This window comes from Coenobita brevimanus, chromosome 116, assembly GCF_032717465.1.
Source record: "Coenobita brevimanus isolate Jiangsu-jjx chromosome 116, ASM3271746v2, whole genome shotgun sequence".
Classification (NCBI taxonomy): domain Eukaryota; kingdom Metazoa; phylum Arthropoda; class Malacostraca; order Decapoda; family Coenobitidae; genus Coenobita; species Coenobita brevimanus.
In genome coordinates this window covers 12,328,768-12,343,811 of record NC_137069.1, presented here as the reverse complement: position 1 = coordinate 12,343,811, position 15,044 = coordinate 12,328,768, and positions in this window count along the sequence as shown.

Below are 15,044 nucleotides of genomic sequence, written 5' to 3'. Positions count from 1 at the left end.
GGAGGTGGATTAAGATTTGCGTAAGAGATTATTATACGCTTCCCGGCTCCTATAACCCACTCTCAGCTTAATAAAATCGTCTTTCTTCTTATTCCTTTCTTTCTTTAACTTCCTTGCCCTCATATTCCTTTTGCTGTTACTCCTCCTCCTCACACGCCCAAATAACTCTATCATTCCCTCCTGTCTCAGTTCTCTCTTCCTCCTCTCCTTTCTTCCTCCTGTCTCCTTTCTTTCTCTTTTCTCCTTTCTTCTTTTCTCTTCTGCTCTTTCGTTCTCTGCGGTCTTTCTTTCTTCCTCCTCTCTCCCTTCTCTCCTTTCTCCCCTCTCTCTTTTCTTCCCCTCTCTCCTTTCTTCCCCCTCTCTCCTTTTTTTCTCCTCTCTCCATTTTTCCTCCTCTCTCTCCATTTTTCCTCCTCTCTCTCCTTTCTTCCTCCTCTCTCTCCTTTCTTCCTCCTCTCTCCTTTCTTCCTCCTCTCTCCTTTCTTCCTCCTCTCTCCTTTCTTCCTCCTCCCTCCTTTCTTCCTTTTCTCTCCTGTCTTCCCCCTCTCGCCTTTGTTCTTCCTCTCTCCTTTCTCACTCCTCCCTCTTTTCTTCCTCCTCTCTCCTTTCTTCCTCCTCTCTCCTTTCTTCCTCCTCCCTCCTTTCTTTCTTTTCTTTCCTGTCTTCCCCCTCTCTCCATTCTTCCTTTTCTTTCTTCCTCCTCTCCTTTCTTTCTCCTCTCTCTCCTCCCCTCACAAAACCTACCCCACATACTCTTTCCTCCCAAATCTCTCCACCATTTTCTCTCCCATTCTCATCTCACATCCTTCCTCCCTCATTTCAGGCCTTTCCTTCAATGTTCCTTCTCTCTCTCTCTCTCTCTCTCTCTCTCTCTCTCTCTCAGTGGTATGGCCATCATCTTCAAACTTTTCCCGCCATCACTGCGGCTCACTTTAATATAGAAGCCACATGAAATTCACAAATGCCCCTAAAATCCCTCCCCAAATTAAAAAATCCCTCTAAAATCCTTCCCCAATTTCAAAAATGTCCCTAAATTCTATTCCAAAATTCACAAATACCCCTAATATCTCTACCCAAATTCACAAATACCCCCTAAATCTCTCTAAAAATTCACAATTCTCCCTCAATCCCCTCCCCCTAAAAAAACCAGTGGCGTAGCAAGGTTTCGACGGATGGGGGGGGGGGGAAGGACCCAAGCCCAATCTATTTTTTTTTTTTTGGGGGGGGGGGAGTGCTAAACAGTCCACAAATTAATTCGAAATTTCTTAAGCGGGGGGCGCAGCGGGCGGGGGGGGGGGCAAAGATCTGACAGTACTACCGAGACCCCCCCAGCTACGCAACTGACCAAAAATAATTAAAAACGTCTCTTATTATCATCCTATCTCCACGAAATCACTTAAGAAATTTGCAAAAAAAATAATAAAATATGTCTTAAGCCTGATAATAGTGTCTGGGAAATGGAATTATGGCTAGAATTAATTTTGGCAATACAGTAGGGTCTCCTTCGGCAACTCGACTCTCTCACGCCTCTCCGTTTTCTGTGAAGTTTGGTCTGTCTCGGATCGGGGGGGACTCTATTATTTTTATTATTATTATTATTATTATTATTATTATTATTCAAATCATCATCATCATCATCATCATCATCAATATTACCGGTATATATTGTTTTATTATTATTATCATTATTATTAACTATCCTCACGCATTACCCCAAAAGTGATCAAAGCACCTTTACTGTATTCTAACCTGTCAATTAGCCTTATCCCCTTTCGGCTCAGGTGATAGCCAGGTGTAGTCAGACTGGACGGACAGTTTGATTAATAACCAAGGAGACTCATTAAAACTGTGGATGGCCTAGTTCCGTCAGATGAAAAAAAACACTGAGGATGGCTATGACGATGATGAAAAAAAAAAGAAGAAAAATAATGTAAGTTTCAGTTATATAGTTTTTTTCATTACCAGGTATGTTTTTGTTCTTACACACACACACACACACACACACACACACACACACACACACAACTGCATATATACATACATACAAATAACCTGCGCGCACACACACACACACACACACACACACACACACACACACACACACCTATCACGCCATCTGTTATCACACGTGTCTGTCTGTCTGTCTGTCACGTGTCAATCACAATCCACGAAAAATGAAATATCCAACACCCATACCCAACACTGGCTATTCATACATCATCACTACATACACACACACACACACACACACACACACACACACACACACACACATACATACATACACATACATACACACACACATACATACATACAGAGAGAGAGAGAGAGAGAGAGAGAGAGAGAGAGAGAGAGATGAGGAAGTAAAGGAGCGTTGTGGTGTTGATGTGGATGTGACAAAGCGTTAAGAGAAATCATCTGAGATGGTGTGGCCACGTGGAGATGATGGAGAATGAGAGACTAACTAGAAGAGCGCAGGTGAGTGATGTGGAGGGGCATAGCAGGAGGGGGAGACCACAGATGAGATGGCGTAATGGAGTGGAGAGGATGCGAGTTTGAGGGAGGGCAGACAAACAACAGAGGACAGAGCGACGTGGAGGCGATTTGTTTGTGGAGGCGATTTGTTTGTGGACACCCCTTAAGGGATTAAGGCTTCTTGCAAAAGATCGATAGATAAATAGATAAACAGATAGACAGACAGATAATATAGATTCTTGTTCCCTTCAGACGATTAAGGAAGCTCCCTAACAAATTTTCCTTAGCGATTTATTTTGCTTATTAAACCTTACTATCCTTCTTTGTGCTATCTAAACCCCTCCAATTCTTGTCTGTCCCAAGCTAAATAAAACCGTCGAAGGAGAGCAAGATGCACGTAAAATCGCCCAGTGTTAGACAAGTTATACGGTAAATAAAGAAATTATCGTAGTAAACGAGAAAATAATTGACCCTGATAATGAGGTTAATTAATATCAGTGTTTAACTACCTTGGCATCATGGCGTCTCGTTGTTGCTGACTCCCTGATCCTGTAATAAATAAATAAATAAATAAGTAAAAGCTGTGTGTGTGTGTGTGTGTGTGTGTGTGTGTGTGTGTGTGTGTGTGTGTGTGAGAGAGAGAGAGAGAGAGAGAGAGAGAGAGAGAGAAGGGGGGGGGAACGTCTATCAACTCCTCTGAAGAAAACAAGCCATTAACAAACGAAAAACGAGCCCCAAAATGTCAAAATAGCCCAAAATATACGTATAGATTAACAGCCCCGTTGCTAAGAGTGATTTTCCATGCATTTAATTAAGCGTGCATGATAAAAGTGAGTCAGTGTTTCGGAATGGTATATGTGAAGCTTCGGAACAGGTGTTGGTTGTGGTTAATGAAGAGGTTTGGTGGGGCCTAAGTGAGGGAATGTGTGGGAGTTAGAGTGGGGGAGATGCAGGGCGGTAGGGAGGGAGCGGGAAAAGGAGGGAGGAAGGGTGGGAAGGGGAGATAGAGGGAGGAAGAGAGGGAGGGGAAGATGTTGGAAGGTAGGGGAGGATTAAGAGATGTAAATGACCAAACAGATTGAGCCAGATCCAAAAAAGTAATCCAAGTTAGTGTAAAAACCGAAAGAAGTATATAACCAAAAAGACAGATAAACAGATACATAAATCAATGGGCAGATAGATAAACAGACAGAGAGACAGATAGATAGATGGATAGATAGATAGATAGTATAGTGTAAAATAGTGTGTGGTGTCTTGTGCACTACCCCAATGGACTGGAGGTTGGAGGCACGAAGGAACTCTTGGCCTGGCCTCCATCCAACACCCATCAATTTGCGTGTCACTACCCCTTAAACCTTCACTTACACACACACACACACACACACACACACACACACATTTTAAGACGCACATGGTGACTTACATGGCCATATACTTGCAGGGCGTTATACACCCCCCCCCCCACCACACACACACACACAATTTCATACTGACATGGTGACTTACTTCCACGATATCTTGCTTACTTGTCCCTACTTACATGTCTATACACTTGCACTATTACACACACACACACACACACACACACAATTTTAATACTTACATGCATGTACTTTCACGGAGACATACTTACATGCCTTAATTCATGGGTTCCTGCTTACAAGGAGACACTTACCCACGCACACAAATTTTCATACTTACATGACCACACACTTACATATCATACTTAAGCTACATGTCAGTCTGCCTCTATCTGCTCTCTTTCAAAGCCCCACACCCACCCACCCACACCCACCTACCCACCTACAACCATACTTACTCACCCAACCAACCACCACCCACGCACGCACACCTACATCCACACCGACCCACCCACACCTACGCCAACACCCTCCCACCCTATGCTGAATAAAATCGTCTGGAGACCGCATGGTTGGGAGAAAAAGTTCGAAAGGAAGGAGTAAGGCTGTCCAACCCCCACCACTACTAAAGACTCCTTCCTGTGCTGAATAAAATCGTCTGGGAGTACCACAGGAAGAATAAGCTACATAAATAAAGAAATAAATAAGTCACCATAAAGAAATACTTAACATCACAGAATAAATAAAGAAGAGAAAGGCAAAGAATGAGGTTTTAGGTGAGAAACATTTACTTCATAAAATAAATAAAAAAGAAAAAATGATCGTAGAGAAATAATAAAAAAAAAAGTTATAGCAGGGAAATATTTAACACTCCTGGGGATGAATTATATATCATACAGAAACAACACAATTTCTCTGCCTCCTTATCCCATCTCACCATTAGCAATATCTCAATACAATTTTTTTATTACATTTTTTCACACTGGAGTGGTCAGAAACAGGTTTCATTAACCCCATCAGCACGAGAGGTAGTACGAATAACCTAAAATAACCACAAACATAAATAATGATAGAGAAATACTTAACACAATTTCTTTGGCTCCTTATTCCATTTCATTTTCCAAGTTAAAAAAACAGCGCATGAGAGTAGTATAAAATCCTAATATATATAAATGATAGAGAAATACTTAACACACCTTCTCTGGCTCCTTACCGAACCCCATCTTATTTCTCAAGTTAAATAAAATCGCAAGAAAGTGTCCCGAATAACCCATAAAAAAAAAAAAAAACGAATAAGTAAGTGATGATACAGAAATACTTAACACAATTTCTCTGGCTCCTTATCCCATCTCGTCATTAGCAACACAAACACGGAAGGACCACTTTTACGGCCAATGTTAATAAGCATCACGGCCGTTACGACTCAAGGAGGTACTTAACGACCGGCACAAATACCCTATTATTACCCTTGGACTTGGAAGGCTCTCTGACACCTTTACTTGTGGACTTGGGAGACTCTTTACCACCTATACTTGTGGACTTGGCAGGCTCTTTACCCCTTTACTTGTGGACTTGGTAGGCTCTTTACCACCTTTACTTGTGGACTTGGTAGGCTCTTTACCACCTTTACTTGTGAACTTGGGAGGCTCTGTCACTTTTACTTGTGGACTTGGGAGACTTTACCACCTTTACTTGTGGACTTGGGAGGCTCTGTCACCTTTACTTGTGGACTTGGGAGACTTTACCACCTTTACATGTGGACTTGGAGGACTCTCTCTCTCTCTCTCTCTCCACAGCACAGTCACGCGAGATGACCAAATGTAAGAATAACAAAAATATTACTTACATTGAGGATAAATCACGTACATGCAGTATATACAACTATTACACACACACACATACACACACACACACACACACACACACACACACACACTTCTCTGTGAGAATAAAACACGTTCATACAGTATACACACTTATTTCACTACACACACACACACACACACACACACACACACACACTCAGATTGAAGGGACAATTTTCGTTAAAGTGCAGCCAATATGCGGAAATTGGCTGATGTCTTTCTGTGTATATGTTTTGTAGTATAAATGAATTAATGTCACTTTTTTGTACTTGTGGAGGAGAAGGTGTGTTCTGAGAGCTAGTGAATTCCTTTGTTATTGTCTGTTACTTTTATTATTATTATTATTATTATTATTATTATTAACAGCAGTATTACTACTACTACTACTTCTACTACCATCATCATCAAGCATCATCGTCCTCCGTCATCATCACCATCATTTTTATTGTGCTACTGCTACTACTGCTGCTGCTGCTGCTGATTATTATTATTGTTATTATTATTATTATTCATACAACAGTAGAAGGGAGCCTCCTAAGCCCACAACAGCCTCAGGTGCTTCTCGGCCCTGCTACCAAGCCAGTTGCAAGGGCTCTCTCGCACCCCCCCTACCCCCCCCCGACGCACCCCAACCCCACCCACTGTCTCCACCCACACACAGCTTAAGGGGATGCTGGCTCTTTTAAGACACACACACACACACACACACACACACACAGAGCTGAGTGGGTAATGAACGAAGATCCTGGGAAAAATAATCTCTAAAATCACATCATCATCTGCTATTATTAATTTCGACTCCCCTTTTACTAACCTCCAAATCCTTCTTACTTTTAGCTCCCCTCTCTTCCCCCTCCCCTTCTCTCCCCCGTCACCTTCCCCTCACCTTCCCACATCCTCCCCCCTCTCCCCCTCCCACTCCCCCACCCCTATCCTTCTCCCTTCCCCCTTCACTCAACTCATTACCTCATCTACCCATCTCTTTTCCTCTTCCGCTAATTCCATTCTCCTTCCCTCTAGACCCCTCTCCCTCCCACACACCCACTCCAAGGGCTGTATTCTAGTACAGTTAGGAAGTTTACTAACACCTCTTCCTTACCGATTTATTCCTGACTCTGTTCCGTTAATATATTCTTGTCTTATGCAATCTATGACGATACTGAAAAGACATAAGAGGCAAACCTGGGAATATTAACGAGTTGTTTGAAAAATAAATCGCTAAGGAAAAGGTGTAAGGGAGCCTCCTCACCCCACGAGAATACTGGTCCAAGTCACTCTGCCTTACATACACACGATTAATTTTTTAAGTGTAATGCAAGGACGAAGGGGAGCTGCAAGGTTTGGTGGATGAGTTTGAGAGAGCGTGTAAGAAACGGAACCTAAAGGTGAATGTAGGGAAGAGTAAAGTAATGGTCTTTGAGAGAGGTGAAGTTAGTGAATGTACAGTGAGGTTGGATGGTGAGGAATTGGAAAATGTGAGTACGTTTAAGTATTTGGGTAGTGTGATGAGTAAGGATGGAGGTTTGGAGGGTGAAGTGCTTGAAAGGGTACAGCAGGGAAGAAAGGTTGCTGGTTCCTTGAAAGCAGTGATAAGAAACAGGGAAGTGAGCATGGAAGTGAAAAAGTTACTACATGACAGTATTGTGATACCAACTCTAACGTACGGAAGTGAAGCTTGGACATTGTTGGAAGGACACAAGTCAAGAGTGAGAGCAGTGGAAATGAGTTATTTAAGAGGAGCCTGTGGAGTCACGTGGAGAGACAGGCTGACGAATGAGGATATAAAGAAGCGTTGTGGTGTGGATGTGGATGTGATAGGAAGCGTTATGAGGAACACACTGAGGTGGTTTGGCCATGTGGAGAGGATGGAGGGTGAAAGACTGACGTAGAGAGTGTATGTGAGTGAGGTGGAGGGAGGAAGAGGGAGGGGGAGGCCGAGGATGAGATGGAGGGATGGGGTGGAGAGGTATATGAGAGAGGGGGGTGTGAGTTGGGAGCAGGGCAGTGAAATGGCGGGGGACAGGGCGACTTGGAGGCGATTTGTTTGTGGCCACCCCAAACGGGATTGAGGCGTCTGGCAATAGATAGATAGATAGATAGCAAGGAAGAAGGAACCCAAGGCCATGGTCTGAAATCCGGACATGCCGTGCTCCCCTTATTCCACACATCATACATACACACACCTACATAACATACACAGACCTACACCATACAGACATGTACATAGACCTACACCATACATACATACACAGGCCTACACCATACATACTGTTACATAGCCTATGATTTCATCAACCTTTGTGTAATTCTAACGTACAGTGTGCTGCCTGTTTGATCACGAGCGTGTTCTGCCTCAGTCCCCCCCTTCTACCGTTATAGTAGAGTAAGTCGTCCTTTTCTGTTGTTCAGAGCTGGATTGTCAGCTCTTTGTCCCCTAGGCTTCATTTGCGCGTCCTTCTTACAAGTTGTATCAAGCTCTGCTGGCCCCTATATAATGAGCTCAGTCTCTGCATTATTGCCACTTAGATCTGCTCCTCATTTTGTTCACATCTCTGTCCTCCCCTGTACAGTTATTATTGTGAGTGCTCAAGAAGTCTCCAACCATCTAGCAGCTGTGTAATTTGAGTATAACTGTTATTGCATTTTGTTCTTGTACTGTATAGCATAAATTGTTGGTTCTTAGGCCTAGTAAGGTTTTTTTGTAATTTATGTAGGATTCATTTTGTCAGCCAGATTTAATATTATTTTGTATCTGTAATAATTTATCTTGCATTAACTGAGCATTACCCAGTGTATTTTCATTTTTATCAGGGCTGACTTAGATAAATTTACTCTTGCTAATTTCGTGTTAATAGAGGCTATTGCAGTTAACCATATATTTAACCTGTTTATTGCCATTACATTATCCTTATGAGTCCTGAATGTTTTGTTGTTAGTTTGAGCAATAAACTTTAACTTGTAATTTTACCTAACTCTTTTGTTTTGAACCTGGAACTTTACGGGACAGTAGTGATTTTTAGTATTCTCACTTAAAGTGTACATTATCTTTCGCTGTTCCGTAACAATACACACACATACACAACGCACACACCATACGAGCAATCATACCTACATCATCCATAGGTTATAACTTCACCATACATGCACTGTACACCAAAAATACTGTGAATCATTCCATACTCCATACATATATCATCTGTATAGCATATACACCATATCCCCTGCCTCTCCCTACTCATCAGCAACCCCCTGCCACATAACGGTACCAACTCTTTCTCCCTACCCCTATATCCCCCTTACCTCCCTGACCACCCCCCTCCCCTCTCCTTCTACAGATCCCCCTCACCCCCTGCCTCCCCCACTACAACACCCCTTCTACACACACACACACACACACACAAACACACACACAGTCCTTCTCTCTCCCCCACCAGTCCCCTCCCTTCCTCTCTATCTCCATCATCTCCCTTCTTCTCCCTCTCTCCACCATCCCCCTTCTTTTCCCTCACCATTCCCCCCTTCCCTTACCCTTTTACCACTCCCTCCCCTCCAAGTCAGCCTCCTTCATATACACACATTTGTAAATGGCGTGAGACCCGGGCATTCCCCAAACACCTTCCAGTCTTCTCATTAACCACCTCACACACACACCTCTCCATCACCCCCTGTTTTCTTTATTCCGTTTAATGGGTAACTATTCTACTGGGCACATAATTCTCGCGTATCCTTTAATTTCTAGTGATGTCCTTTATTGTCTATTTTGCCGCTCCCAGACGGTTTTTAATTCAGTTTAAGAAAATCCACTCGTGCTGAATGGGTTAACTAAGGCTCTATCAAACACCTCCAGTTCGAAAAGTCTCTCTCTCTCTCTCTCTCTCTCTCTCTCAAGGTGAATATACCCCTCCAATTTCGAAAGTCAGCTGAATCTAACGGTGAGGAGATGGGAATAATAATATAAAAAAGTGGAAAAAAACAGAACATAAAAAACTGAAAAAGGGAAAAATAGAGAAAAAGAAAATAGAAAAAACGAGAAATAGAAAAAAGATGAGAAAAAGAAAAAACAAAAATGAGAAAAATGGAAAAGAAAAAATAGAAAAGAAAAAAATTGGGTGAAAAATTGAGAAAACAAAGGAAAAAACAAAAACTAAAAAGAAAAAGAAAAACAAAAAATAGAAAATAGAAAAGAAAAATTATACAAAAATGAAAAAAAGAAAATGAATAAATAGAAAAGAAAAACAACAGTACCGGTGACCAGTATATAAAGGAAAACAAAAAGGAAAAAAAACATTGAAAAAAAAATGAAATAGAGAGAGAGAGAGAGGAGAGAGAGAGAGAGAGAGAGAGAGAGAGAGAGAGAGAGAGAGAGAGAGAGAGAGAGAGAGAGAGAGAGAGAGAGAGAGAGAGAGAGAGAGAGAGAGAGAGAGAGAGAGAGAGAGAGAGAGAGAGAGAGAGAGAGAGAGAATGAAACAGAAAAAGTATAGAAAAAACAGAAAAAAGGAAAAAAATAAAAAAATAAACAGGGAAGAAAAAGAAAGGAGCGAAAGAGGATGGGAAGACTGTGAGGCGATGGAGAGGGGATGATGATGATGATGATGATGATGATGATGATGAGGAGGAGGAGGAGGAGGAGGAGGAATACAAAGAAAAACAAACAGCAACAGACATGGTCCTTTCGAGGCTGCTTGTTACAGGATAGACTATGACTACACGATCTACTTCTACATGCTGAAGGATAAGGATAGTAAAGCAAGAAGGATCCGCCCGCCACCAAACCCTCCAGTTAAAACTGACAGGAAAAAGTGAGAAGGACCACCATGCAGCATGGAAAAACTGACATGGAAATTTTATAGGAAAGACTGATATGGAAAAGTCACATTATATAATACTTTACCTATAAGGAGAAGGAGGAGGAGGAGAGGAAGCGCGAAGGCGGAAGAGAAGGAGGGAGGAGGGAAAGGAGGAGGAAGAGGAGAGGGAGGAAGAAGAGGAGAAGGGGGAAGACGAAAAGGAGATGGGGGAGGGAGCGATACGACGAGGAGAGGGAGGATGGAGGAGGAGAGGAAGAAGTATGAGGAGGGAGGAAGGGAGGGAGGAGGGAGGGAGGGAGGAGAGGGAGGAGAGAGAGGGAGGGAGGGGGAAGGGGAGAAGGGAGGAGGAAAGGGAGGGAGGGAGAGGGAAGAGGAGAAAGGAGGAGGAGGAAGAGGAGAGACGGAGGGGGAAGGGGAGGAGAGGAAGGAAAAAGCAGGAGAAGAAGGGAGGGAGAAGAGGAAGAGGAGGAGGAGAAGAGGTGAAACGGGGGAGGAAGGGGGAAGACGAAGAGAGGGAGGAAGAATAGGAGAAGAGGGAGAAAGAAGAGGAGGAGGGGAGAGAGGAAGAGGAGGAGGAGATAGAGGAACAGGAGAAGGAGGGAGGAGGGAGGTGAGGAATGTGAGGGGGGAGATGAATCATGTAAGGGTGAAAATGGAAGTGAAAGATGAAAGAATTGCGAACGCAACATACACATCCACAATATCATCATCATCATCATCACCACAATCATTTAATTATACAAAGCATGTATTCAATCTACAGATCAAACCAAGAAAACAATAAATAAATATGCGGAAATAACAAAATACTCGTACAGTATATGCCAATTTCCTTTGCTCCCTTATGAAGTCTTTACATTCCTGGCTCAATTAGAAAAAATAAAAATAATAACATCCACGAGTAAAAATAAACTCAAAATGAGGAAGATAGAAGTTCAACAAGGAATTTCAACCAACTTACCTTCCGCCATTACAACTCCGCACGTCCACCCTCTTCGTAGACAAGATCACAATTTTTCCTCTTACGACTCCACCGTTTCGTTAAATTCACTATCACTGCCATCAACGTAAACTTTCGAAGTCGCATAGTAGTTTGTGAGTCACTAATTCCCCGGTCAAGCGTTAGGTTTTAGTAATGAATCCCCGCACACGCGTACACCCACCCTCTCGAAAGTCTTGATGTGCACTGACCAGCCTCAGTGCCGAGTGGTAGGAATAATGTAAGAGGCGGAGGATATGGCAACACTCTATTACAAGCCACCTTTTTAAAATCCATTCCCGGTTTTTATGTTGCAGATAATTACTTCTAGACACAAAAGACATAGGTAAAATAATTGCAGTTTCATCTATCATGCATAATCCTAACAAGAACGCTGTAAAACTGTGAAAATATGAAAAATGGATGATGCAAAGAGACCCACGCAGTTGCCAGAAAGCACTTTGTTTTCCCGACTCTTGTACTGTTTTTTAAATGTCTGCGGCTTCTCTTCCTCGATTTAAAAGTCTACTGGCAGCTTACGAACGACGTATATTTAAACCTGAGAGAGAGAGAGAGAGAGAATCCTGTGTCGACCCGTGTGCCCAGAATCCAGGAATTACTGTACAGGGTACTTCCGGCCATTAATTTTCAGCAATAAATTTCAAGCTGGAAATACTCTTCAGTCTCTTGATTTTTGCTCTAATATGTATTTTGTAACTCACATGATAATCTGCCTTGGAATAAATTAGTTACGAGTGTGTGTGTGTGTGTGTGTGTGTGTGTGTGTGTGTGTGTCATTCTTAACACCTTTTCATAAGCGAATTATTTTGCACATTAAACCTCAGAATCATCTTTTATTTCAATGAAGTAATTTGCCGATACTATCTATCTATCTATTGCCAGATGCCGATACTAAAACGAGAGAGAGAGAGAGAGGTAAAATACACAATAAAACACCGAGAACAGCGTCATTGAGCCTTCTATCTACTTAGAATACTTAGAATACCACCCTATGTTATTCCAGTGACTTGTGAAGCGTGGCATACAATTAATCGCTTAGGAAGAGGATTTACGGCATCTGATAGGCTGTGTGGGCCATTATGGAGAGCTATAACACCTCCCTTAGCAATTTAGTTTCTCCTGCATGGCCGTCAGTTGCTTCCCTGTTGCATGCTGTTAAAATCATCATCATCTCCATCATCATCACCACCACCATTAGCATCATTATCATCATCATCATCATTATCATCCCCATCAAAATCAAAGATCATAACTTTAACAATAACAGCTAAAACAATAACAATAACAACACACAAGAACAAACAATAACAATAACAATCACAACTACAAACAATAACATCAATCACAAGAAGTTATAACAAAAACAGCCATAATTAACAACAACTACAAATATTTAATAACAGTCAGCATTAACATCAACCACAACCACCACCACAACCACAATCAACAACAACAACAACAACTACAATCATCATCCACCACCACCACCACAAACAAACAACTACACTCATCCGCCACCATCACCACCACCACCACCACCACAATCAACAACAATAACAACAATCATCCACCACCACAACAACAACAACTACTACTACAAACATCCACCACCACCACCACCACCACCACCATTACCACTACCATCACCACCACCACTACCACCACCACCACCACCATTTTTCATTCTTAACCCGTTTTCTTTATCACTAACGTGGGTAACTAGGATAAAAATGTTAATGCTCTTGAATTATGAATTAAAATATATTCCTCTGAGATCCATTGCCCAAAAAAGAAAAAAAAACAAGAAAAAGAAAAAATGGGAGCAAAAAAATAATTATGAAAAGCTAGGTTATATTTTTTCAATTTATTATACGCAAAATTATTTAAATCTTGGTATACGAGGAATTATTTTTTTCTGCCGATTGGCGATTTTTTTTGGCGTGTAAAACGAGTGTGACATTTGGCGCTTGGTATGTGAGAGTACAGCGTGCTTAGTTTTTCTTCTCCCGGTTATAAAATACTGAGAAAAATGCGTCACAGACTGAAGTAATTTTAAAGAATCAAGAGGCGGAACAGCCATCTCAAGAGGCGGAACAGAATCAAGAAGCGGAACACAATCATTTCAAGAGGCGGAACAGCCATCTCAAGAGGCGGAACAGAATCAAGAAGCGGAACACAATTATTTCAAGAGGCGGAATAGCCATCTCAAGAGGCGGAACAGAATCAAGAGACGGAACAGAATCAAGAGGCGGAACAGCCATCTCATGAGGCGGAACAGAATCAAGAGGCGGAACAGAATCATCTCAAGAGTCGGAACTATCTATCTTTTTATCTATCTTCCCTCTCGCCTGTCAGTCAGTGGGGGTTACTTGCAAACCCTCACTAACAACCCAACTCAGTTTTATAAGTCTATCTTCATCTATCTACCTATCTTTTTACCTATCTATCTATCTATCTATTTATCTATCTACCTTCCCCATTGCCAAACATTACTCTCGATAACCTACCTTATTTCGTCTTTCCATTTCATTCTCCCTCAGTAAATAGTTTCCTAAATCTCTATCTATCTATCAGTCTATCTATCTGCATCTCTATCTGTCTATTTGTCTGACGAAACTGTAGACAGGGGCACTCGCTATCTTTTATTTATTTATTTATTTATTTTTTGTGACGGCACTGAATGACAAAAACTTCCACGATCCTCTGTTTTGAGTTAGGAATGAATCTCCTTGGTTACTAGTCAAATCAACCTTCCGGGCTGACTACTCTCGTCTGGGGTTGAATTGTGTGGGGTTGAGCTAAATAGATGTATAGGTAGACTGAGACAGACAGATAGAATGATAGACAGATAGATAGATAGATAAATAGAGAACTGTCCAACAAGGCGATGGGGTTGGCTCACTTTTTTTTTTTTTCTATACGTAACCTTTTTTATTTCCATTTTTTTCTTAATTTTTTTGCCCTTATCTCACTATTTCATTTACCTTAAGACAGTGCTTTGGTTAGTGAAGGAATTAAATAAATGTTGAATCTTAGTCTTAGTTAAAAAATCTTAATCTTTAGTTCGAAAACTCGGGACTTACCCACTTCAAGGAGTTGCCTGGTGGTCTAGTGGTCAGGACGCCCCAGCGGCAGTGTCGGCCTTGCGTGGGTTCGATTCCCAGAGAGGTGACTGGAGTTTTATTTTTTTTACATATGTTTTTATCCTGTAATGCCATCAAGGGAAGTAGTCCGGTCATCTGCCCTTAGATTTGCTGGATTACCCTTGCCTAGCCTCGGGGCCCTACACCTCCAAGGGGTATTACTGTTGTTGTTGTTGTTGTTATTATTATTATTATTATTATTATTATTATTACAACAACTACTACTACTACTACTACTGTTGGTACTATTACAACTACTATTACTACTGCTCCTACTACTGCTACTACTACTACTACTACTAGTTGCTACTACTATTACTACTACTACTACTACTACTACTACTATTGTTGCTACTGCTACTATTACTACTACTACTACTACTACACTACTG